General features: G+C 38.7%; 1 protein-coding gene and 1 long non-coding RNA gene across 3 annotated transcripts in view; one reads left to right on the top strand and one right to left on the bottom strand.

The window, feature by feature from the left end:
• Positions 1 to 3,353, top strand: part of LOC116089763 — an 81,885-nt gene extending 78,532 nt beyond the window's left edge. Inside the window, exon 2 of the long non-coding RNA XR_004118464.1 lies at positions 456 to 3,353. This is a non-coding gene — a long non-coding RNA (uncharacterized LOC116089763). The remainder of the gene's footprint in view (positions 1 to 455) is intronic.
• Gpr158 (G protein-coupled receptor 158) overlaps positions 1 to 22,907 on the bottom strand; it is a 427,233-nt gene that overhangs the window by 158,892 nt on the left and 245,434 nt on the right. The window lies entirely within an intron of this gene.

The raw sequence follows: 22,907 nt of genomic DNA, 5'->3' as shown, positions 1-22,907 counted from the left end.
CAAGAAGCCAGAAACTAAATTTTCCATCCATGCTTGTATTCAGATTCTCTCTCCTGATTAAGAACAAGTAGTCACTTCCCAATACTATATTCAAGCTATGTCCCAAACATATACTTATAGATTTTAAATGAAATGAACTTGTTTTATTAAAGAAATCTACTTATATATTTATTTGGTTTTACAACTCTCCTATTTTTTCTGGCCAATTGTTTCACTAAATACATGATCAACTAAAAAATGGTAACACTGAATTGCTACATGCAAGCTGACTCACAGTTAGAAGAAAAGTTTTGTTTTTTGTATATGACTCCCTTAATAAGTTAAGTTAAAGAGTCAGTAAGTTAAAGAGGAGGAAGAGCAGGAGGAGGAGGAGGAGGAAAGAGAAGGAAGGTGGATAGGAGAAACAAGTGTCTGTTTACATCTGATTTAACATAATATCACTTTTGGCTTTATAGAGATAAAAATAGGTGACTCTGCTGGAGAGATGCAGATGAAGCAGGATCCAGCAGGACAGAAGCTACGGCCTTCCTCTCTTGCATGTGCTTCCCACGGAGTTCTTGTGCTCTTCTTTCTCAATTCCACCACAGTCGTCAGAAACACCCATCTTTTCTGACATTTCATCAAGGTCTGTCCCTTCAAGAGGGACATTTATATCAGAGAAGTTCAACCAAAAGGTAACACAGCCAGAAGGAAACAAAGTGACATTGATCTGGATGCGACTTTGGGGACATGATGTCCAAAGCACGGGCAACAAATGCAAAACTAGACAAATGTAAGTGTCAAAATTGAAAACAAAGAAACAATCAATGGAATGAAAGATGTCTAACCTATAATATTGGAAAAATGTCTGACTAAGATATGCCTCCTAAGAGGTTATTACATAAAAGATAAATAATACAGTCACAAAATACATAAAATACATAAAAGATAAATTATGCAGTAACAAAATTTAAGATGATTAGAAATTGCAAAAGATATAAATATACACTTTTCAAAATAATATAAACAGCCAGTGATATTTGAAAATGTCCTAAGTATCAGGCAATCATTAGAAAGACATATAAAAAATATAAAAGAAATTCAATGTGATGTCATCTCATATCAATTAGAATGGTGGCTGACAACAAGAGAAGAATTAACAAGAAGTGTGAAGAGAAATGAGCCCCTGCGAGCCCTTGTACACTGTCAGTGGGTGTCTGCATTACTGACACCATGACTGAAAACAGTGCAGAGGCTCCACCAAAAACTTAAGAAGAGAACTAACATATGGTCCAGAAACTCCACTTATGAGTATATCTGAAGAATAAGAAAGTGTAATGTTGATGATTTGATACCCAAGATTCAAAATCAACTGTGTACCCACCAATAGATGAACAGATATGGACAGAACAGCTCATGTGACTGCTAATAGGCAGAGAGTAGAGGGGATGCAGAGATGCTGGTCAGACTGACAGTTGAGATGAGCAGGTTTCTAGGAATCTGGTGTGTGGCAGGGTTGTGTTAGAGGTAGATTTGTGTGATCGTGATCCATACAGAATAGCACCTGCCAACTCACTGCTTCATGTGTCTTGAATATGCATAACTGCTCTTGATAATTAAATATCTTGAAGTGCAACAAGCCACTGTTGGGCTACACCAGTGCCAGAGCAAGCCCCCTAAACCTTTGCTAAGAGCAAGCTAAATGAACTGGCATGCTTCAATGAGAAAGTTATCTTTGAAAACAAGCTTTTCCTGTTGTGTGTGTATCACAGCATGCTAGCGAATTGTCACCGGCGGGCCCAGAGCTTGTCCACTCCAAGCATACACTCCATTGCTGCAAATTTCCATTGTTTCTGTCTTCCTTACATTTTTTAGCCACAAGGTATATGAATGCAGAAATTCTAGAAGCAAAAAGCTGACTTCAGAGAAAAGGTGGGAAAAGTCAGAACCAATGTACAGAGAAATAAATCAGTCATTGCTAGTTCACTCACTCAACAAGATGTTCCATCTGAAACATATATTCTCACTGCAACAAATGTTAATGAGGATGGCAACAAGGAACACAGTCACATCGACAATGATAAAGACAGCAGGGCTCTTGTAGGAGTCATTAATCTAAGCTTTTCACATCTATTAACTCTCACAGAAGCACTCAACCCTCCCAGCGAGGGTGGACATCATTCTGATATCCACCCTGTAAATGCAGAGTCTGAGCTTTAAGGAGTTTACAGGTTTTTTGCGGAGAAATAGACAAAACTCATGCACAGGCTATACAGTAGTGTTGCTCATCTTTGCCCCATGGACTTTCAAAGTCCAATTTTGTAAAGCTGTCATTTAAAATAGCATCTGAGAGCCGCTCCTGAAGTCACCTTTCCTGACCTCACTGAAATGCAAAGGCATGGGAAATAAGAAACCATAGCCCTGCTGTGATCTCCCAATTCAAAGCAGAAACAGAAATGAAAGTGTGAAAAACATGTTGATCTCCACAAGCAACTAGAAAATGTAAATTAAGATAAGATAACAGTTGTCTCAGTGTCTGTAGGGAAATAGTTCCAAAGTCCACCAGAGACACTGACGTCCAAGTCTTTCATATAAAAGGATGTGACATTTTCATAAACCTGTGCATAACCTCCTTTGTACATGAGTCATGCCTGTACTATTCACAGAACCCAATATAAAACAATGTTAAGTTTGCTGTTTAAATGGTATAGCTTAATGTAAAGCACACTGATTAGGTGGTACAGCTATTGTGTCTGAGTTGGAAATGTTACCCCCAGAGGAAGTCTCAAAAAAAGAAACTTATATGGATCAAGATCATAAAACTTCTGGCTTTTGGTCATGGTGTTCATCACAAGCTCAGGAAACTCAGAAAGTAAAAATACTCACCAAGGCTCACCTCTGGGCTAAACAAGCAGTAAATAGTTGCTGAGAGAGAGTCTCTTTTGTGAAGCTGCCTGAAAATTGAGCAGAGAGCTTCAGGTCTGTAGCTTTCCTGAGTTTTCACTCATGCTAGGTTGTGTGCTGGTTAGCTTTTATTGCCAACTTTCCACAAGCCCAGAGTCACCTTGGAAAAGAGACCCTCTCAGCTGAAGGATTATCTCAATCAGATTGTCCTATATTCACATCTATAAGAGATTTCCTTAACTGATGACTGATTTAAGAGGGCCTGCCAACTATGGGTGGCACTATCCCTAGACAGGTAAGCCTGGGCTGAATAAAAAAAGCTATTTAGATATGAGCCAGGAAGAAACCCAGTAGAGAACACTCGTCCATGGTCTCTGCTTCAAGTTCCTGCCCTGCTGTAGTCTCTGCTCTGCCATGTCTCAATGGTGGACTATAACATGAAAAATAAAATAAACCCTTTCCTCCCCAAATGGCTTTTGGTCATGGTATTCATCACAGCAAGAGAAAGCAAAGCAGATCAGGTGCAGTTCTTTTTGATGCCTCTGCCTCTGAGCCACCCATGTCTCAGAGTGGCAGTTTAGATGGGAATTCCCCCATAGGCTTAGACATTTGAAAATGTTTGGAAGTCCTGTTTGGGAGGTTTAGAAAGTATGGCCTTCCTAAGGGAGGGTGTCACCGGGGGCAGGCTTGGAGAGTTTAAATCCTCTTGTTATTGTATCCAAGTCAGTCTCTCTGCTATGTTTGCAATTAAAGATGTTGTCTCTCAGCTCCCCTCTCCTTCTGCCATGCTTGCCACATGCTGCCATGCCTCTGTACCACCATGATGGAATCTTACTCCTCTAGACTGTAAGCTAAAATGAACTCTCTCTAGGTTGCTTCTGGTCGTGGTGTTGTATCACAGCATTAGAAAGGTTGTCAGTACATGCAGTAAGGAAGTCTCTCCTACACCTGTAAGTAAGGACTGTTAACTCACTGGCTCAACAAACTAACTTAGGTTAAGGCATTTATTTGGTCTGTTTTAGTGCCCTGATAGGAAACAATATTTGTTCATGTCTCCCCAGGAAAAAAAATTACACAACAAATTATACAATTGATGACAAGAAAAAATTGTATTCATTCAATACAGATAAAATTTTTTAAGGTATTTTACACACACACACACACACACACACACACACACACATACATACACACGCATATGAAGGTATAAAGGAAGAATATACATGAGATAACCCAGCTGTATTTTCCTTTCAATCCAAAAGGCTGAAAAAAAATTGAAGGACAATAATATCATTACCAGGAGGAATACTAGGAAATGGACATTTCACACTGATAATTTAAAAGCTATCGAAAATTTAATTTAAGGCTAATTCTTAAGAACTGTAAAATGTAGTCCAACTGTATATGTATAAAATGTAACTGTGTCTGTTTCTCCCAGCACATTGGGTGTAAAATCTATGACTAAATTCTAACCCTGTCCTGTTTAGTAGGGTGTATAAAGTTTCATTTTTCTGGCCAGTAACTTCTTGAATTCAATTCTAATGTGATTTTTTTTCCCAATACACTTTAACTTTTTATGGTTCAAAAAGGATTTTGTGACCTTTCGTTTTGTAAGTTATTTCTGCTCAAACGTTGCCTTTTAAGCTTAAAAGGCACCATGAAAACAAGGAGAACAATAAAACCCTACGACCACCATTAAAGCCAGCAGCAGAGTCCCTGGACTTGTCTCCCCTGTCTCATCTGTTGATTTGAAACATCTCTAGTCACTGATAATTTGTTTCATGGCTATTAGAGGAAAAATAAATGTTGTCAATGTTGGCTGTTAAATATTCCAATCCATTTGCATCCTAATCGATTCCTATTACATAGTGTCCACATCAACATCACTATAGTAGGCCAACATAGCTAGCAAATAGGTTAGAATTGATTTAAGCATGTCACCCTTGAAATAAATAAGTAAAATGCTTTTTGTATAACTAATTAAAATAGGTAAAAATGACACATCTAGTCATTAACATGAATAAACTATGTGTCAGATAAAGTATATGACATATAAAATATATGTCAGATAAAATGTCCATGGAGGCCATGGATAAAGTATAATACCAAGGGAATATAAAAATAGTTATTAAGACAGAATGATTTCATTAATGCTAAATCAGTTCAGAACCCTTCTAACTTATATTTAAAGTTTCCTATTTTTCAGTCACTGCGTTTAGAAGGCAGTGACTTACAATTTGCCTGCAGTCTGAAATCACACACTGTGGGGGCTGTTCTCAAACTCACAGCATTTACAAGGATTTATGACATACTGACTCACATATAGCTGTAAATAGAGCTATTTATTTCAAGACACTTGGGACATCAGAATAAATTAATCAGTATGAATAGTGATGAGAGTGAACTGAGTATATTTCTGAATCTTGAAATACAAATTATTTAAGGGATATTGTCAACCCTTTCCTGATGACACACCACAGGAAGTCCACAATATTTCTTCCCTTATCCTCTCATTGCCTAGCATCAAGGACTACTCCCTTGAATCAACTCAAATCTATATCTAGTTTTATAAACTAGTCATAATTTGGCCAACTGGCATTCCATAAATGACTGAACCTTAGCTTATATAAGCCAAACTCACTTTTTGTATATCAAAACTTGTTCCTTCTAATTGTTTTCTATAAAAGGCTTCAAAACCCAAATGAAATTCGAAATCTCTACTGCTAACAGAAAGACATTTCCATTTCCTCTGGTCTTTGGGCATCATTCCCGTTTTTATCGTCCTAGGGTTGCTGCTTCCAATCACATTTTTCACTGCTTCTCTTGCAAGATTTATAACAGATCCATAACTGGTCTCTGTACTTCCAGTTTCACACATTCTGAGCTACCTACATTCTGCTAGGGAGACTTCTGCAAAACACAACAGCACCAATGTCATCTCCCTTCATAAATCACTGCAGGTGTGCTATATAGAGATCCAAATTCCATACGTTAGCATTTAGAACTTTGCATGTTCTAGTCTTATCAACCTTCCCCCTTCATCAAACACTATAGACAATGTGCCATGCTCCTTCAGCCAAGCCACTCTCTGAATAAGCTGTGCTCTTTTTAACTGAGACCTTTACAGACACAGTTTCCTTATCTAGAAACCTCCTACACATCATTCAACACATTTCAACATCACCTTTTCTAGAAAGAAATTCCTGATGTTCCAACTTAGCATCAACTTACTTTCTTTATATGCTCATTCCTATACCTCCTCCCCCAGCTACAGTGTCCCACACAACCTAAGCTGGCCTTCAACTCACTATGTAACAGATGCTGGCCATGAATTCTTTGTCACCCTGCCTCCAACTTCCCAATGCTTAGATTATAGGCATATACCATCATCTGGCTTTGTTTTCTCATTTATTATTAAAGCTAATGTTCACGTTGTTTTTTAAACTAGCAATCTATTTCTGCCTTACTAAAGGAATGGGTGTGTTCATGATAGGTCTAAGCATTGCTTTGTTCTCCTTTTCTACTTCAAGCTTACTTATTATCTATGGTGTACGTACTGTCCTCTTCTAAGTTCTTAGTATCTGTCTTGTCATATGTGACTGGTTTTCAGAGCTCTTATTTAGACACAAAGCACAATGTGCTCACCTTAAGAACAATAATGACATGGAGCTTTCATGTAACTCAGACACTTTTGTAATGTCACTAATGTCCTCTAGTGAACTCCATCTTGGCATTACTCTACTTTGAAACTCGATGATACTATGAAAGCTTTTACATTTTCTTTCTGGGTATGAAAGTGATCATGGGAGATGAGGCTCAAATCAACTGCTGACAAATTTTTTATTCACTAGTGAAATCTCTCCCCATTATTACATTGAACATACACTGAGTGGGGAAGAGAATAGGAAGGTATAAGTGGTCCTACATTCAAAGCACTCATTTTTATGGAAAAGTATATCTAGACTGAGAGTATTTCACCCAAACATGGTTCTTAACTACCTCAGCCAACTTTCCCTCACCAGATGACACTTCAATTAGACAGTTTCCATTCAGTCAGTATATTCCAATGGGTAGAAGTCAGAGATGTTACTGACAATAGGATGGCTCTTTTCCACTGAGAAATCATCTTATGCACAGTGGGAATAGTTAACAAATTCTACAGGAAAACTGTCTTCAAGTTGCACAAAATAAATCTAAGGCTAAGGATGGGCATTATTGAAAGTTTTGGATAACTTGAGACCAGAAATATAAGAAAAGACAAAGAACTAGTTTGGTGGGCCTGGGAAAGAACAGTAATAGCCATCAAAGAGAGTGGCAATCTTAGAGTTCATTAATGCAGCAGCATGGGTAGAGAAGAAGAAATAAGGGGAAGGAAGACAATGTTGAAGTTGTAAAGATCATGCAGGCCATCATGCTGGTTCTTTTGAGTCTGGCATAGCACATGAGCCTCTACCATATCAATGAAAGGTCATCTAAGAGCTTTGGGGGAAAGAGACTACGGTGAAGTGATGAGACTCAATTCAGAAGAGTGATGTCTAGTTGTATTCTAAGGAGGTGCTGAAGGGGCACAGATGCATGCTGGAAGATGCTGCAACAGTGAAGGGAAGATATGCTGAAATCCTGGACTACGATAGGGAGGCAGCAGTAGAGTCAAGGAAGGAACATCAGCTTGAGGCTAGACAATTGACAGGATTCTCTGGTACACTGGTGATGAGGACCAAACAGAAGAGGTGTATCAGGGATGATGATCTCTCTGATCCATGTCAGGGCATTCTCCTAGATATCAAAAATATAAGCAGATGAGCTTTGGCAAAGGAAGGACAAGTCATTGGTTTCAAACCTAACAACCCATCAAGATATAAGGATAGCTATCAACTGGCAGGCAAGGCTGGATATGGAGAGCAGAGAAAATGCTTGGGATTACCCAGACAGAGACAGTAGAACAGAGGACACTGGGTTCACAGGAACTCCAGCTGTCTCTAGACTTGCATGTGACCCTAGTCCTTTGCCTGTTTTGTTGTGTTTGTCTTACACAGTCATTTCTTTGTGAGTAATCTCCATGTTTACCTTACTGGTGAGCACTGCTATTTGCCTTCTGTATTACTGTCTCATTTTTGTTGTCTAGCTGCTCATTTTCTTTCAGACAAGCATTCCTCTATTTGCTTACTTATGCCCAGGGAGGGTAAAATCCTAGAGCTCCTCTCAGCTTCATGAAGCTCCTCTCATAGTCCTCAGTCACAGCCTGATGCTAACAGCTAGAGCAGTTCGACCTGGGGCTTTCCTCTTGAACATTTCCTTCAGCTATTTCATGGGCTGGAGTAATCAGTTCTGGAGCTTTGAGGTCACTGAATGTATCTCTCTCCAGCTATGCTTCATGGCCCTGAAGTCCACTGCCCTCGAGGAGCACATCACCCTTTGGTATTAGCTCTCTGTGTGTCTGGGAAAGTAATGGATTGTGGTAATTGTGGCTGACAAGCATGGCGCTGACTCTCTATCCAAGCAAATATACTGATTTTCTAGTCAGGGAAAAGAGAAATTTTAAGCTATGAGTTAATGTTTCCCAATCTTAGAAGTTCATCACAAACACCCAAGAATCAAGAGTTCTACACATGGAGAACGATCTTATTCTGAGAAACTCATTCCTGAGGCTTGAGACTAGGTCTGCTCATCCTAAAATCAGAAGCTTCCTTCCAAATCATAAGAACACAGAAAGTCATAGTCACCTGAGGATCAAATAAGTGTTTAAACAGGACTACCAGGACATAGGTGCCAGGGTGTGGGAGCTGTATAATTAATTCTGAAGTGGAAAGGGAAGCTACTGTGGATAGATACAGAGCCAGGCTTGATGCTCCTGAGAGGCTGCCCTTCCATCTGGTGGGGTGGTCATGAAGAGTTGGTAGCCAGAGCAGGGCATCCTGGCTTTGGCAAAACATTTCCATAGAGTGATTAAGAAGGTAGAGTGGAATGAGAGAACTCTACTTAGAAAGAATCCCTAAGCTCTTGTTGAGAGACACAGTTCCTGTTGGTCCTGGTAGCCTCCACAATGGTTATGCATTCAATTTCTATTGCTGAATATTGCCATAGGTCAGCAAAGGTTATGGGCTTTTTCTAAACTTTGTTTTAAGCTTTTCTGCTCTTATTATGCACCTCACTTCCTCATCCTTACTTTTTATTAAAGAAAAAAAAAGGGGTCAGACATTTTATAAATGAGACTGTGAGCCTGTTTTAAATGTGGGTCTGAGAGCTAAAGCTTGACTGTATTACTGAAATGTCAGAAATAATCCTGTCTGTAGAGTGTACTCTGAAATGGAGTGTGTACAGTACCTTTAACAGTCCTCAGAGGTACAGAAAGCAGTACTGTGCTTAAACCTAAGAGCGGTTTCTGAGGATAAAAAACTGGGAAGTCATGTGAATAAAGAAATATAATTTAAAGAGGTTTTAGTTTCTCAAAAAAAAAAATCTGTATTTTTCTATTTCTGCAAATAAGTATGTGACCTTGCTAATTAGCATTATAAAGACAATTTAAATGTCAGAGAGTTTGCAAATTGCAATTTTCCTAGAAAAGATGGTGGGTATTTTCTTCTCTGGAACTAAATCTTTTGTTAATAAGCCAGTAGTGCCCTGGCAGGTGCATCTCAGACACCACTGGTCACTTGCTATTAAGGGTCACAGAGATGGAACATGGAAAGCCTTGCTCCACTTCCTCAAAATTAGTTCTCTGTTAGCTAATGAGAGAATGGGAGGGAGTCTTTTCTTTCTTACAGGCTATTGCCATACAACCTAGCTCAAAGCAGGGTTGATCCTGTCTCTCTGTAAACAAATGAACCCCACCCCCAGGGTTGTGTGGAGGGTTTTTTCTGAAGGTAGACACAGGCGCCAGGAGCTCAGCCAGTGTTCAGGTCTCTTTCTCTCCAATCTGTGAAACAGGGACACAAGCAGTCTGTAAAACTGAGATCCAAGATTGAGGTGAAATTCCTGAAAAATCTATCATTTCTAAATATTGCTCCCTAGAAAACCATGGACAGTGGGCTTACCATCTGCCTTCAGGGAACCAAATCATTTACTGGCTCTCAGAAGAGAGCTTGACTTATGGTCGCAAAGAAGACAAGGAAGAGAGAAGACAAGGAAGAAGCCTTGTTTCATCAGCTTGTCTCTGAAAATCTTGCTTCAGAACTTCTTGCTGTGGCTGCTCCTCTCCAAAAGGAACCTGTGGTTTTAACTGGGTAGAGAAGCTGTGTACCGGAGGATGGAGAAGTTCCCTGGAAAGGGATAACAGTGAAGATTTCAGGCTTCCCAGGTCATGCTGTTCTTGCTGGAGTTACTCAGTCTGGAGCCAGACAAGGACAACATGCAGGAAAATAAGGCTATGTTCCAGTCAAAGTTTATGAATGCTGAGATTTAAATTTCACACCATGAAATATAATGAGCAGTAGGCTCTAAATTACTGATTTCTGCTATACTAGACTTAAGGAATAGCTTTCCCCCAACCATTCCCCCACATCCCACACTACCCTCAAGCACCCATTCCACCCCCTAGCACCTCCCTTACCCCTTGTCCCGCTTCATCTTTAACTACATGGGCCAAAGTATGGGTTCTGAGCTTTAAGAGAGGTTCAAGATGCCATGCAATTATACCATGCCCACTGATATCACAAAAAATCTGCTGCTTCTGTTGAATTTGTAGGACACTGTCATTTAATGATGACTGAACCAAGAATTATAAAGTCACTCTGGAGTATCTTTAAGCACCAGTTTTTCCATTTGTAACTGAAGATGCTAATTATTGTCATTTCCTTTGCCCCTGTGGATTTCTCTAAGCTTAATTAATGGTCACACATATTAATGCTGTAAATGCCCTGAGAAGCTTGAACGAATCCTTTTGTAAATCTGCCTTAATGAAAAGAATAAACGGACAGAAAGTAAAAAGCTATTTACAAATATTTGCAATCCCTTAGACAATAACACAAGTGCCTGTGAATGTTTCCTATCCCTTTATCTTCCTGTCTTCGTCTCAGTGGACCTATTTTAAATGGCAGTCTCATGGTACAGCCCTGGCTGGCCTAGAACTTGCTATGTACACCAAGCTCTAGCCCTTTGTGCCTTTGTCTGTGAGTGCTGGTATTAAAGGTCTCCAGCTCCATACCCAGGCATCTCTCAGGAGAACTTTAATACAACCTCTGTACTTGGTACCTCCAGCAGTCCTTGTGTATATAATGGACTTTGTCACTCATCCCCTGACAGTGTCTATAACAAGCTTGAATGATCTCTTCAAGGTTCTCCATTCAAGCCATGCAAATGACCATAGGCCAGATCCCAGCCTAAAGTTCTTCAACTTCCTGCCTCTGCCCCAACTCTTCATTTCTTGTCAGCCTCACTGCTTCTGTGGCCACAGATGCCATGCAGACCTTCCCCTGTCCCTGACAAACACCCTGCACTCAGAATGGTTCTCCTTTCTTGTGCTCTTCCCTCTTGTGGGTATTGTTCCATTATTCCCCTGTATTTTTGCATGTGTACCCTAACCCTTAAAAAACAATTTTATAATTGTAGTATTATCTTTAAAAATAAAGGAAAGTCTCCCAGTCCTCGGGATCTCTCCCCTTCAGCCAAGCACATATCTGTTTACCTTAGCAGACCCAAAAGGCTTCCAAAAAGAATACTTTCTATTTACCTTTTCAACTCCAGCTCACCTCTTACCCTGCTGCAATCTGGCTTCTATTTCTGTAACTGCTTGGCATAGCCTGGAAGCATTACCCATAGTTCCTTAATAATCAAACCCTGTAGATGCATTCCCATCTGGAATTGACTGCAAAGGTGAGTGTAGTCTAAATTTCAGGTTGAAAGAGATGACTGTGGGTTTTTTGTTTGGTTGGTTAGTTTGGTTTGGTTTTCTACAGATAAATTCAATCACAATCAAAAGTCCAATAGTGTTTTGTATTGAGTTCGGTTAGCTTTCCATAAATGGTATAAGAAAAAGACTGAAAATATCCTAGATGCTTTTAAGAGTAAGACCTTGTAAAACCATGGTAACCAGAACAGTGTGAGAGGGATGCCTACCAGCTACCACATGCCTTTTGACTCCTGCACCCTCTGCTGCTGTTCCCAGCTCTGAAGTTTGGATATCATCTCTAAGGTGCCTTGTCTCCCTCAAACCCCTCTGTTCTCCATGACTCACGGATCTCAGTCTCCTGCCTCCCTCCCTCTTTCTTTTCTTTTAACTACTCCAAAGACTGTTTCAGATATCTTCTTAATCTAAATAAAGTTCTTGAATTTTCAGTTAGTCAGGGTTTCAAGTATCATTGTCTACCCATTGCATTTTTATCTTTTTGTGGAAGTAGAGGAGTTAGACAATTTGGGTACATACGCTTTCTCTGCTCCCTCAACCATTATTTAAAACATGTACTGCTAAGGTCTTTAGTGAGTCCTGCACTGACAGATCACGTGCCCCTCCTTGTAATCTGTGGCTCAATAGTGTCCCCATTATTGGTTCTCTCTTTCCTTTAAACAGCCCTGCCTCCCGAATTCTGGTATATGACAATAGGCCGGCTTTCCTCTCTTCTTTCCTCTCTTTCCTTGCCCCTCAAATGTTCAAATAGTTCTTACATTCTATTTCACCCAATACAGTGGAGAGGTCAATTCTCCATGCCCTCCTGCTCTCTTCTTTCTGCACCTGTCAGTAATACCATCCCCTTCGTGCAGCTCAGTTTCCCATGCCTTTGTGTACATGACTTCTAGTTTATGGCTTTACTTCAAGATTCCCTACCTGGCTTCCTGCTCACATTGCTAACTAGTTCCCTAGCTGACAGCTCCACTTTGATTTCTCATAAGTAGGTTAAGTCAAATCTGAAACTCAAATTTAAATGAGAAGGCTGTATTTTTATTTGCAAAGCTTGTCAAATCTACAACAATCAAGCATGTTGAAATGTGACTTCTAATTGTCTTTTTCTCTGTGAGCCTTCAATCAACTCTCTTTCCAGTATTCCAGGTTTTCTTAATTTTAGTAGACAGTAATCCATCCAGGTCTGCAAATCAAAAATGCAAGAGAATCCTACTTGACTTTTCTTTTTTCTTTGCCTCCCAAATCAGATTTGTCAGCAATTTCTGAGAATTCTTTCTACAAATGCATCTCATATATACCCACTGTCCTCCATTCACAGTGCTACTGACACCCCCTGCTTGGAATATTCAAGGAACTTAACACTTCCCGCATTTTATACCTGTCACTGTCTACCCCAAAGCAATTAAAGAAACAACACTACAGGACCATCAGTAAATAGAATCTCAGTAAATGGAATCATCTGCTTTCCTGCTCCAAACCCTACAGTGGCTTTTACCAGCCACCTACCTATGCTCATCCACTCCCTACACTCACCTTCTCATCTCTCCCCCTCTGCTTCTATCCTCTGTCATGCAGCTCACAGGACACTCCAGACTTCTTCATGCTTTACCACCTTCACTCGTGTGGTGTTTTCTTCATGGAAACCTCACCTCACATCAACTCCAAGTATTTTCTCTGTCTTTCCACTTCTGTCCATCCTGGGACCTTAATGCTGCCTCAGGAAATAGTGAGTGAACACATGACTTATCCAAGTGTATAATGGTTGCAGCCCACTTATTCCAACAGACTTGATAGTAAAGTGCACTTTGCCATACCAGATTTTCTGGATCCTCACTGAATTTAAATTTTTAATATTTACTGGTTTTTAAGTATCTTCCAATTGGGCCATCTCACCACTGGCTTATACTCACCCAGGGTAGACTTAACCATTTGTATTTTTATATTACAACATATCCTGAGCATATTCCTATTAACGTTTACTAAGCACTTTCTTCTACCCATTAATTATGAGTTTAAGACTATCACCTACTTTTTGATCTCCCTGGTAGCCACAGAAAGTTAAATTTATTGTTATCTCTGTATTATAGAAGAAGAAATTAGGTTTTATTTTTTAAACAGAGCTTGGTAAATTAAAGAGTTATTATGTTACAAGCTCAAAAAATGGTTTAGCAGCAAATAGCACATATTGCTCTTGTAGAGAACCTGAGTTCAAATCGCAGAATCCACAATGGCAGATCACAACTTCAGCTTTAGAAGATCTGATGCCCTCTTCTGACTTCTTCAGGTAACTTCACTCATGTTCACATACTCTCACACAGATACATGGAATTACAAGTAGAAACCTTTAAAAAGCAGTAAAGCAATTTTTATCTGAAAGACCAAAGCACACGCACACACACACACAATGGATATGCATATATTATGTAATATTTCCTTATATTTCTTTCTCTATTTGATTGTAAACATATCATAGATAATACATCTTACAAACTTATTGAAATGTTCATGAAGACAAAAGTAATTTTAATTTCTGAATATACAAATGGATTGCTTTATAATTCTACAGTCTTTTATTTACAATTTTTTTGATAAGCCTTAAAAATGAAGAAGCCCCTAGGAATTCGTAAATAATTCAAGTGATTTATCTCTCACAATATATTTCAACTAACAAGCAGTTTGGTATATTAGTGCATTAAATTTTGAAAAGCTATTTTTAGCATATTTAATAAGCAATTGGCTTTATAAATAAACATTCATAAGTGCAAATATCTCAAGAGGACCTAATAATGGAGCTTTGGTAATCATTAAGATTTTTATATATTTCTTAAGGCATATACAATATATTATAATTATTTTACTTGAGCTTTATAATTTATAATTAGTATTGTGCCACCAGATGGAGTATGAAGTTATTTAAATGATACTTCTTAGGAAGCACACAGAGTCAAAGATCCTTTTGGATAAGCTCTACATAATTTTTATCTTAACACACACAAACAAACACATACATACACACAAATGCACAAACTATCTATTTTATCCTATTTCTCTTAGGGTAAACCATAAAATATGCAGGAACACATGAGTTGAGCCAAGGAATATGACTCTTACCAAGGAAAAAACATGATTTGTTTAGCTCATTAGTATGTATGTAGCAGGAACTGGACATGTAATTATACGGGACATGTAAGCTTTGCTGGCACAGACTGGAATGAGTGAAAAGAATTCATGTAATTAGGCTTGTATAATGGAACCAGGGGCAGTTGTTTTTGTTTTTTAAATTTAAATCAAATTGCTTTGTAGACATATGAGTTATGGCATATACATTTATAGAGTAATAAAGCTTATTCTGTAGAGAAAGCTAAAGTCAAACAAATGAGCACAGATCCCAGCTTCCTCAACCTTTGACCAGCTTCTTAATCATTCACACTTAGATTTATGTAGACATGAAGTGAGGACAATATCTCATGTAAAGAAGCTGTAAGAATCCCATGCCTCGAGTCATTCACTATCAAATTACATCACTGCAATTCTCTCACATCCTGCCTTGATCTTATTCATTCCAATCACCACCAGCCCCACACAGACTCCTCCCTAATCATGAAGATCTCACTCGTTCTGTTTATTACTGTATTCCAAACACGAGTAATCTGAAGCTCTCAGTGGATGTTCAGGACGCAAATGACAAATGGGACGATAGAAAATAAAGGCAGGCAAGGAAGAATTATGAGAGAAAAATAAGAGAAAGGGGTAAGGCTAAAGCTAAGTACTAGGCTATGGTGAAGCATGCTGTCTAGGACTTGACAGGCCAGCAGTGACTGTCAGTTGGGGGGGGGGTGGTGATTTAATGCTTCAGTAGGACATTTTATGCAGTTAGTCTTTTTTGACAGGATTAGAAGCTACACACTAAATACATTGATGTGCATGTGTGTATGTGTCTTTCTTTGTGTGTGTGTGTGTTGTGTGTGTGTGTGTGTGTATGTTTGTGTGTAAATATATTTGTAAACCTTTGTGTATATATATGATTTTCAAGGCAGATTTCTAATAATTTACTGAAAAATACTATGAGTTTTTAAGATACACCAAATTTCAGTCAAATATTCTCCATTTTATATAATTATCAACAGTGATAGCAATCCTACCTCCTCATATCATAGTCAAACAACTCAGTTTTGTGTTCATAAAAATTGTAATTCCTTTCATTTGAATTTTGTAACTATTCATGAAAATAAAAATATAGTTTTTTATTTAATTTTTATAAGTTTCTCTTAATATTCTTACATTCTTCACATATTCTGGATATTTTTTCTTACCTTTCTTTTCTTAAACCTAAAAAATGTTTTGGTTTGATTTGTTTAGGGGCATGTACTTAGATTAACGTTACTAATCCTTTATTGCTTTATATGTTTCAAATAATTTTCCTAACTTCTTTTTTAATTGTTTAAATGTTGTGCATACATGATGAACCTGGTCAGTAATAAATGTAGCTTTAAGAAAAGGCATGATAGTCTCACATGACTATCTGGACTTAGGCTGAGAGACCAAGCTCCATCCAGAACACATGACATTTCTTGTTGACAAAACACATCAGGAACGCACTGTGAGGGTAGAGGGCAGCCAGCCATCGTTTCTGAGAAGGAAAATGGATGGTGATGACAGTCATCCTAATTGTGAAGGTATTTTATGCCACTGAATTGCTTAGAGTGGTTAGAACGATCAAGTTTCAGACATTTTGCGGCAAAATAAAGTGATATCTCAATCTTCCAATATTTTATCAAGTCATTTTATATCAAAACACTTCCATTTCCAAACTAAAAAGTGGCATCATTATTAATTCTGTCAATTAACTTCTAATTTAAAAAATTACTTTTATAGGAATGGGGAAAACATCAACCACAGCATGCTCACTTTTTAAAATATTCTATTCCTCTGTCTGTTGTACTAAAATAAGACTGTGTTGAAATCAGCACAGAGCAAGTCTAGAGGAAGCCACCCTTATTTCCAGTGTATCTTCTTCCTCTCTAATCTCTACTCAGAAATCAATCCTATACACACACACACACACACACACACACACACACACACACACTTGACATTCCTAAGCTGTAACCAACCATACTCTGTGTGGAATAGCTAATAGAAAAAATATGTTACTTGTCACAATATTTGGTAAAAAACAATTCAATAATATTTAAAATTAAGAGCTTTTAAAAAACAGTTGTACTGTTGGTATTGCTTTAGAAGAATTCACTTACTTCAATGTTGCATCTAGCCTGTGGCTGCTTGTACTTTGATGCTAATTCTGCTCTCCTGGGAGGGGTTATGAACTAGGAAAGGGTCAGTATTCAGGAGACTCTTGTGACCCTTCCACCTTAATTTGTAAAATAAAGGCTAGAACATGTGATTGGGCCAGGGAAGGGAAGGTGGAGCTGAAAGTTTGGGAGAGAAGAAGGAGGGAGAAGAAGAGAGGAGGAGGGAGGAGGAGGTGGAAGGAAAGTGGAGCAGAAGCAAGTGGCCTGAGAAAGTTATAAGGGATCTCATAGATGGAGAATATAGCAGTGTAATGGTAGAGCTGTCCAATCTAGGCGTGTAGCTTATATTCCTATCAATTGAGTTGTGATCTCTTTGCATGGGCTTATTTGGGTTAGGGATTTACCACAACAAAATGGCAACCAACGTATTGATTAGAACTGAGATAAAAGTCCACTGCCCCCCAACTCCGAATATGGCTTGGGCAGTGATCTAGGCTGCAGCAGTGTGGTTTGAAAGCTGACTTGGTCTGAAGGACCTACAGAGAAAGGCAGAGCGGCTCCCTCCCCTAACCACAGACAGAGAGCCATGGTCAGGGGCAGCACCCCTGCCTGGAGCTGGGCTTCAATAGCTCCACGGAAGAGTTGCAGGGAGGAGCAGGTGACCCGGGAGCACACTGCCTGTGCGGTAGTTTTTGGGCAGTCACAGTGAACTATTCTGGGCATCTTCGCCCCGGAGAGTCTTTCTGTGTTTGCTTCCCTGTACAACCCTCGCCAACCTCCCACACCCGCAATGTCTAGGACAGCCAGACTGGATCTCTGGACTGCTTGCTTGCGCTGCAGGTTACCTGAGATCAGCACATAAGCACAGGCTGCCACCTGCAACTCAAACAGGGACAGAGAAGAGATGCAGGTCTTTCTACACTCAGCCTCTCCCTGTGAACAAATGAATGGGGAGACAAAGGTACAAAGGGCTCCAGACCAGGTAATGCATTTATACTTAAAGATGAGAAACACAATAAATATCTTTTGGGTTTTACGTGATGATATTTTGAATGAGACAGGATGGATTTAAAGGAAATAGACACATTATCGTGTACTGGTAGTGCAATATTTATTCTCTTGATTTTACTATATCTTCTCAAAAGACAAAAAAAATTCCTTGCCTTAGAAAAGAGATTACAAGTGACACTAGAATACATGCATGTTTTACTGACTCTTTAAGCCCAGATGTATACATTGTTTCCCATGTGTTTCTGAAGAGTAAGATCTCATTGACTCTTTAGGATCCTATCCTGTAAGCCTCACACATGAATAACCTAGAATCTCAGTTCTGCCTTTTAAAAGAATAAGATGTTAAAATAGTTGGTGATTCCTGATTGTTAGTTATTTGCTACAGAATTGTGGAGATCAGTTCTTTCATTGTTTTGATTTTGGTCTAGGTTAACCTTGTTCAAATAAATGTGCTCAGAACCAGAATGAAGGGCAGGCTAATACCTGTCTAGTCCACTCTCTGGACCATCGTAGGTCTCTTACATCAAATACTTCCTGTTTCAGCTGAAAGCAGAACTATTGCCGGCACCGTGGTTTGGCTTGCACTGGGATTGACACAGTTAACATTTTCTGGCATTTTGACTTGTCAATGTGGTGATTTCTGTTACTTCACAAAAGTAGTCCATTTTAAATAAAAGAACCACAAGTTCCAAGATGTTCTATGTCTAGTGGCTCTAAAGAAAATACTGCACATACACTACACACTACTGGCAATTAAGACAAGTTGTATCATGAATTCTGGAGTACATGATGGACATCTAAGATTTTAAAGCTGACAAGAGAAGTAGCAGGAAACAGACAGCACAGGTACCTCTGTAACCAAGCATCCCTATCCCTGTCTCAGGATAGCTCCTATACATAAAGCAGTGTGTTTCTCTTAATATGTCTATCCAGATCCCCCACTTGCATTACTGTTATGGGTTGAATAAGAAGTGTCCCCCAAAGGCTTACTTTTAGACCACCCAGTCTTCAGCCTGAAGACTCTAGAAGGCTCTGACTTCTTTCTTTTTATTATTAGATATTTTCTTTATTTACATTTCAAAAGTTATCCCTTTTCCTCTTTCCCCTCTGAAAGCCCCCTATGCCATTCCCCCTTCCCCTGCTCACCAACCCATCCACTCCTGCTTCCCTGTTCTGGAATTTCCCTACACTGGGACATCAAGCCTTCACAGGACCAATAGCCTCTCCTGCCATTGATGTCTGACAAGGCCATCCTCTGCTACATATGTGGTTGGATCCATGGGTCCCTTTGTGGTTGGTGGTTTAGTCCCTGGGAGCTCTGGAGGTACTGGTTGGTTCATATTGTTGTTCCTCCTCTGGGGCTGCAAATCTCTTCAGCTCCTTGGGTTCTTTCCCTAGCTCCTCCATTGGGGACTTTGTGCTCAGTCCAGTGGATGGCTGAGGGCATCCACCTCTATATTTGTCAAGCACTGGCAGAGCCTCTCAGGAGACAGCTACATCAGGCTCCTGTCAGCAAGCATATGTCTGGGTTTGGTGACTGTATATGGGATGGATCCCCAGGTGGGGCAGTTTCTGGATGGCCTTTCCTTCAGACTCTGCTCCAAATTTGTCTTTGTGTCTCCTCCCATGGGTACTTTGTTCCCCTTTCTAAGAAGGACCGAAGTATCCACACTTTGGTCATCCTTCTTGAGCTTCATGTGGTCTGTGATCTGTATCTTGGGTATTCCGAGCTTCAGGGATGATATCCACCTATCAGTGAGTGCATGCCATGTGTGTTCTTTTGTGATTGGGTTACCGCACTCACAATATTTTCTAGTTCCATCCCTTTGCCTAAGAATTTCATAAATTCATTGTTTTTAATAGCTGAGTAGTACTCCATTGTGTAAATGTACCACATTTTCTGTATCCATTCCTCTGTTGAGGGACATCTGGGTTCTTTCCACCTTCTAGTTATTATAAATAAGGCTGCTATGAACATAGTGGACTATGTGTCCTTATTACATGATGGAGCATCTTCTGGGTATATGCCCAGGAGTGGTATAGCTGGGTCCTCGGGTAGTACTATGTCTAATTTTTTGAGGAACCATCAAACTGATTTCCAGAGTGGTTATACAAGCTTGCAATCCCATCAACAATGGAGGAGTATTTCTCTTTCTCCACATCCTCACCAGCATCTGCTGTCACCTGAATTTCCATTCTTAGCAATTCTGACTGGTGTGAGGTAGAATCTCAGGGTTGTTTTGATTTGCATTTCCCTGTTGACTAATAATGTTGAACATTTCTTTAGGTGCTTCTCAGCCATTTGGTATTCATCAGTTAAGAATTCTTTGTTTAGCTCTGTACCCCATTTTTAATAGGGTTATTTGGTTCTCTGGAATCTAACTTCTTGAGTTCTTTGTATATATTGGATATTATCCCCCTGTCAAATGTAGAATTAGTAAAGATCCTTTCCCAGTCTGTTGGTTGCTGTTTTGTCCTGTTTTGTCCTGTTGACAGTGTCCTCTGCCTTACAGAAGCTTTGCAATTTTATGAGGTCCCATTTGTCAATTCTTGATCTTAGAGCATAAGCTATTAGTGTTCTGTTTAGGAAATTTTCTCCTGTGTCCATGTGTTTGAGGCTCTTTACCACTTTATTTTCTATTAGTTTAGTGTATCTGGTTTTATGTAGAGGTCCTTGATCCACTTGGACATGAGCTTTGTACGAGGACATAAGAATGGATAGATTTGCATTCTTCTACATGCTAACCGCCAGTTGTCTTTAAGAGAGGAGAATGGTGGAATAGAGTCACTGGAGCAGGGCTATGAAGATTATGGCTGAGCTTAGTTCTTGTATATCTCCCTGGATCCTGGACTGCATCATGTGAATACATACCACTATGGTGGTCTCTGTCCCACTATGGTAGACTGTGTCACCTGAAAGTGTTCTGCCCTAAATGATTCTGTCAGGTATTATAGTGTTTCCATAGTGAGGAAACATTTAACAAAAACCAAGCTTCAAGGAACAATGTGTTAGAGTATACTTTGGCACTGTAGTCTGTTAACTGTTCAGGCACTCACAGTTAACACAACCAAGGCAAATGAACAAAAAGAGTTTTGGAGAATATCATTCTATTGTGTGGAAGGGTGTAGGCATTTTATCCATTTTATGACCTCTTTATGTGATGATCCACAGAATAAATTTTATTCCCAGCTCAGTGACAGCACTTTTGAATTTCTCATTTGGGGCCTGTTGTAACATTTTTAACCTGTTAGTAATGCTGATAGAAAATTGTCAGAAGTTTCTGACTTTTCAACAATGGGTTGAGGCTATAACCCTGTTCTCAAAGAATCCATTTCCTATTTTACCCTCACATTTTCTTCTACTAATATTTCTACTCTAATTTTAACTTGGTTATGCTCTTCTTATCTCCTGAAAGTGCTTATGCCATTTGAAGGAACACAAAAAAGTACAAACATAAATGTTCTACACAGGTATACTAACCTGGGCAATTAACAAAGTCTTAAGTACTAATATATGACATGATTCTAATTCTTTAAAAAAAAAAGTGTCTCTTTCCAAATGAAAACTAGGAAAGTAACAAATATATTTATTATTTATTCATATATTATAAACTCTTACATTGTTTCTCTAATAATAAGACTATAAGCAGCATATGTTGATTTCTGAATATCCTTAATGGCTTCTTAACAATTGATAGCCAGAAGAGACCTTCGTAGTTCCTATTTTGAAAGAAAATTATTTAAAATAAACCTGTTTTTAAAAATGATACAAGTAAGCAAATAACTCTTAGTTTAGTTTAATTATATATTTAATAACCCTTTTAGACAAAGGCTGTGTAGAATTAGGTGGATAGTAATGGTTTTGGAGTTAATTAACATGTGTATACGCATGCACCTTGGGTATTTGATGCAAACCTGGGACTGGATTTTCTAACTTCCTATTCTTTTCATCTATTTAAATGGCATATGTGGACCCACAGGTGGGAAACATACACTAACTGCTAATCTTGTGAAAGTCTTAAAATGTAGTAATGAAAGATCAATGACTAGTTAAGGTTAAGTCTACATGAATTGGTTGATTGTCCTATCACTGGTTCTGGTGGTAGGTTATATATAAATGCCTATAGAATTCTGGAATGTTATATCAGAAAGAAGCACTAATCTCATTAGTGGTCAATCCCCATTCTTCTCTTCTCCTAGCTCCTCACAACCACTAATCTATTTCTGGACCCAATGAATTGGTTCATTCTGAGCATTTCTGACAAATGGAATCATGCAATGTACTTTCTTTTACAGTTGTTTTCCCACTTAGTCTCTCGTATCATTTCACTCATATCATTCCATGGATTACTATATAATCCTTTTCATTGACAAATGGTACTCTATTTTACGGGACTATCACATCTTAACTATCTCTTTGTGTTAACTGGAGGACATCTGGGTGGCTTTCACCAGTTAGCTGTTGTGGATGACACTTTCATCAACACTTGTTTGCATTTCTATGTAGACATGTATTTGTAGGACTAAAATACTTGAATCATATTACACAAGTTTTACATTTTGTAGGGATTACTAAGATGCTTTCCAATCTAGGCACACCATTTTACATCTGGAATAAAAATAAATGGGAAATTTTCAATTTCTCTACATTTTTATCACTAGATTAATAGAATTTTTAAAATATTTTATCTATATTACTGAGTATTATAGACTTCATTTGCATTTTCTAATTAATATTATGGAGCATCTTTTTGTGTGTCCATACATCTTTTTTGAAGAACTGTCTTTTTAGATCCTTTCTCCATTTTAAAACTAAATTTATCATTCTTTGTTCATTTATGAGAATTCTTTATATATTTTAGACACTGTTCTCTTAATATATATATATGACTTGTAAATATTCTCTGCTTGTATGTGGGTTTTTT

Source organism: Mastomys coucha, unplaced genomic scaffold (assembly GCF_008632895.1).
Source record: "Mastomys coucha isolate ucsf_1 unplaced genomic scaffold, UCSF_Mcou_1 pScaffold15, whole genome shotgun sequence".
Taxonomy (NCBI): domain Eukaryota; kingdom Metazoa; phylum Chordata; class Mammalia; order Rodentia; family Muridae; genus Mastomys; species Mastomys coucha.
The sequence above is the reverse complement of the archived record's forward strand: the minus strand, read 5'-3'. Positions and strand labels throughout refer to the sequence as shown.